The sequence below is a fragment of the Pteropus vampyrus genome, unplaced genomic scaffold, assembly GCF_000151845.1.
Source record: "Pteropus vampyrus isolate Shadow unplaced genomic scaffold, Pvam_2.0 Scaffold107, whole genome shotgun sequence".
In the NCBI taxonomy this organism is placed as follows: domain Eukaryota; kingdom Metazoa; phylum Chordata; class Mammalia; order Chiroptera; family Pteropodidae; genus Pteropus; species Pteropus vampyrus.
Window position 1 is genome coordinate 74,830 of NW_011888888.1, and position 4,568 is coordinate 79,397.

The following is a 4,568-nucleotide window of genomic DNA, read 5'->3' on the forward strand; positions in this document are numbered from 1 at the left end:
GTTTCGTTTAGCTTCCTTTGTCATCATTACTGCTCACTATTTAACTTATTCTCCCTACATACTGTGCTCGTATTCAAAATTTCTCTCTTTTCTATTTCTATAGATCACAGGTGGAAAAGGAAAAGCCAGAGGAGTAAAAGGAAAAGCTTCCAGGATCCACGAGATGCCCTCCTGATTGCTGAAAGAATGCAATTGCTAAAGGTCACATAACTGATGACATGCTTAAAAACGAATTCACAAGGCACACAGAAATGAGATCTATTGACGTTCAAGATTCAAAACTAACCTTTAATGAGAGTCCATAAGACCATCTCTACTCCCCCTGACAACAAGACAAAGAAAAAAAGGACCATTCCTCCTTGTCTTCAGATTTTAAATACTGTCAAAAAGAGGCAAACTAGCAACAAGGTGAAGGTTTACCGAGAGCAACAATTTCCATCCAGAAATCAAATGAATTTAAAATGTTGCTCCTTAGGAGAAAAGACCATTTCCATCATAGCAATACTTTAGAAAAGAAGGCAGGTGCTGCATATTCAATCAGTAAATGCCAATGGAATACTAAGATCTCAGGGCAAAAGCTATTAAGCCAAAGTTTTTGAAATGCTGGTTCATCTGAATATCTGGTTAAAAGTACACTCACAGGGGCCAATTAGCATGTACATTTAAAAAATTAACTTTAATAATGATTGACAAGGCCAGTGTATGTCTAAGCAGATTGGGAAGCCACCAATTTGTGAGAGGCACTGACAGTCCTGTAGCCCAAGACCTCACCCATATTCTGTCTTGGCCCCTGATATCTCCACATTAGAGTTACTGTATTAGACAAGAGCCTCTATAAGCACTGACACTATAACATGCACAGTTCAGAGGAGGAAAAGCACAGATATTAAAGTACTACTAAGGGCTTTTACATTTGTTACATTGTGATCCTCAAAATTCTCACGAGGTCCAATTGTTACTATCATTATGGGGCATTATGGCATGGTGGTCAGGAATATGGACTGTAGAAGTCAACAGCCTGCACTTGAAGCCTGGCTCTGTGAGGTACTAGCACAAAACTGTGCCACAGTTTTCTCATCTGTGAAAGGGGGCAAATAGTGTATGTACTTATCTCTTAGAACTACTGTGAACAACAATACATTAATTTTTGCACAGAAGCTGCCTTTAAGAGTGGCTGGCACATGGTAAGTATTTAACAGGTATTCTGATTAATATTTTTCAGATGAGAAAACTGAGCCATAAGGAAATGAGATAACCTGCTGACAATCACACAGCAGTAAGTGCCAAACCCTGAACAGTATTCAGGGCCATCTGTCTCAAAGCCCAGTCAAGCACTTTGCATACCATCTCACCACAATATGATAGTTAATGAAGTTGGCTGTTTTGTTATTCAGAATTCATTGTGGAAATAGGACATAGGATATGTCAAATATGATCAGAAATGGGATATAAAGAGAATGACAGTCTGTAAAGATCTAGGCTAATGGTACTCAACTTTGACTGCACAAGGTCAGAGCTCGATGCTCAGGCCACATCCAAGAACAATTAAATCCAGAGTCACTGATGGTAGGACCCCAGCATCAGTAATTAGCAAAACTCCCTGGGTGATTCCAGTGTGCAGAAAGCTTGAGGACCACCACAACAGAATCAGCATAGAACTTGTTAAACAGAATTGCTGGGCCCCACCCTCAGAGTCTCTGATTCAGTAAATATGGGATAAGGCCCAAGAATTTACATTTCTAATGGAATTCCCTGGTGATGCTGATGCTGCTGGTCCAGGGAAAACACTTTGAGAAACTCTGCCCTAGATAATCAAAAATTCCCTCTTCATCCATGTGCATAGAAGAGTCTTAGAAGCCAAAATCTAGTAGGAGAGTGAATGTATGGTGAAGTAAAGGGTAACTAAGTATCCCAGAATGGGGCCTACGGCCCACAGTGAGAGCGGGGAACACGACACACTTCTGCCTACCTCACAATTTCTTAGCTAAGGCTAATTCAAATGATGAAAATGATGAACAAGGATATACACTTTTATGCTAATCTCTGGCAGTTTTAATCAAATTAGTCTCTCATCATTCTAGTGCATCTGTTCCAGTAGAAGCGATATTTCACCCAGCATCGAGTTCTCAATGAAAGAGGGTAGATTTTTTCAAGTCAAAATCAACTAATCATTATTCATTTACAAAGTGTTTTATAATAAATGGATGAGCAGAGAATTATCAGGCAAACAATGCAAACAAGAATTAAAATCTTAATTTCTCATTAGATTTTAAATTCCATGAGAACAGGGGCCACATGTGTTTTACTTATAATTTTATATCCAGAACAAGTGCAGTCAGTGCCTGATACAGAGTAAACATTCAATAACTGCATGTCAAACAAAGGAAAGGAGAAGGGAGAAGAGGAAAGTAAGGAGGAAGGAAGGAAGGGAGGGAGGGAGGGAGGGAGGGAGGAAGAAGGGAAGGAAAGAAGGACAGAAGGAGGATGGGAAGGATTATTCAGAACAGAATGCAAGGAAGGCCAAAAAAAACAAAGGGGAAAGGGGGATTATTTACATTGATAAAAGGCATAATCCATAATAAAGAGATAATAGTCATGAATCTTTATGTGTTTAATAGCAAATAGGAAAAATAAGAATGTTTAAGCACATATGGCAGAAATGCTAGAAACTCAATAGCAGTAGACCTTTTTGAGTCACCATACTTAACTGTCTGTTCTCACATACAGTGATCTGTTGAACTTTCTTGTTAACTGACTTGATCTGTAATCTTGGTGAGTAAATAGAGAAATAGAATTCACTTTAATTCATAGTCATAACCTGAATATAGTCATAAATGAATGTTTTAATTTCATCATCATGCTCTATGATTTTGATTTTATATAATACTTTGATCTTTCTTTTGCAATCTCTTTTATAACATGATTATATTTTATTTCTATACTTTTAAAAACAGTTTTATTGAGATATAGTTTATATTCCTTAAAATTCACCCATCATACATGCTGATTTTCAGTTTTAATACTTTTTGGAAGGTTTGGTTCTATTTTTAATTCCACATTGAGCCCCTAACAGTAATTATCAGCAGGAGAGTGAAACTCTCTTGAGGTTAACTCTCTCCCTTGAGGTTAAAAATTTAAGATATTTACTATTTTTCTCCTTACTACTGCTCATATTTGCTATTTTTATTTTAAAAAACTAGGATTTTCTAACAAGTTTATAAATACTAAACTAGTGTTTATCTTATCTCTTAAGACTTATTTATTATAATTACATTCTAACAGTGAACAAGTTTTCAACAGTTAAGAATAAATCTGCACAAGTGATTTTAAGATTCACAATTCCTTTTGAATTCCCCTTTCTGCTGTCTTCATTTTTATTCATTTCTTTTTTGGCTAGAGAATATCTGTAAGTAAATTTTTCAACATAGTAAACAAATGACATATATGGCTTAGAATTTCTCAGCCACAAACATTTCTCCTAAAAATATTACGGCTGAGTAATATTCTATTGTATATATGTGCCGCCTCTTCTTTATCTATTTATCCATTGATGGACACGCAGGTTGCCTCCATTTCTTAGCTATTATAAATAATGTTGCAATAAATATAGAGGTGTATTTCCCTTACTGAATGTTTGCCAGAATTTTCTTTACTCTTAAAATTCAAAAATATCACATGGATATGTTTAGATTACAACTATTTCATTAATTTTTCCTGAAACATGGTAAACCATTTCAATCTGCAGATTCGGATCATTCTTGAGCCCTGAAATGTTTTCTTCTATTTATATCTATGAATACTGTTTATGTTCCATTTGTTCTTTTTTAAATATTTATTTTGTTTTTTATTAAATAGATGTACAATATTATATATTAGTTTCAAGTGTATAACATAGTGATTAGACATTTATATAATTTACAAGATAATCATGATGATAAATCTAGTGCCCATCTGACACCACAGTTATCACAATATTATTAACTCTATTCCTTTACATCCCCATGACCATTTTGTAACTGCCAATTTGTACTTCTTAATCCCTTCCCTTTTTTCACACATTCCTCAAACCCCTCTCCCGTCTGGCAACTATCAAAATGTTCTCTGTATCTATGAGTCTGTTTCTGTTTTGTTTGTTCATTTATTCTGTTCTTTACATTCTATATACAAGTGAAATCATATGACATTTGTCTTTCTCTGCTTGACTTACTCCACTTGTCACAGTATGCTCTAGGTTCAGCCATGTTGTTGCAGATGGCAAGATTTCATTTTTTTTTTTTTTTTTACGGCTGAGTAATATTCCATTGTATGTATATGCCACCTCTTCTTTATCTATTTATCCATTGATGGACACGCAGGTTGCCTCCATTTCTTAACTATTATAAATAATGCTGCAATAAATAAAGAGGTGTATGTCTCTTTTCGAATTAGTACTTCGGGTTTCTTCAGATAAATGTCTAGAAGTGAAATTGCTGGATCTTTCTTTGTCTCTTGTTATAGTCTTTGCTTTAAAAATCTATTTTGTCTGGTATAAGTATTGCTACACCAGCTTTTTTAAATTTCCATTTTCA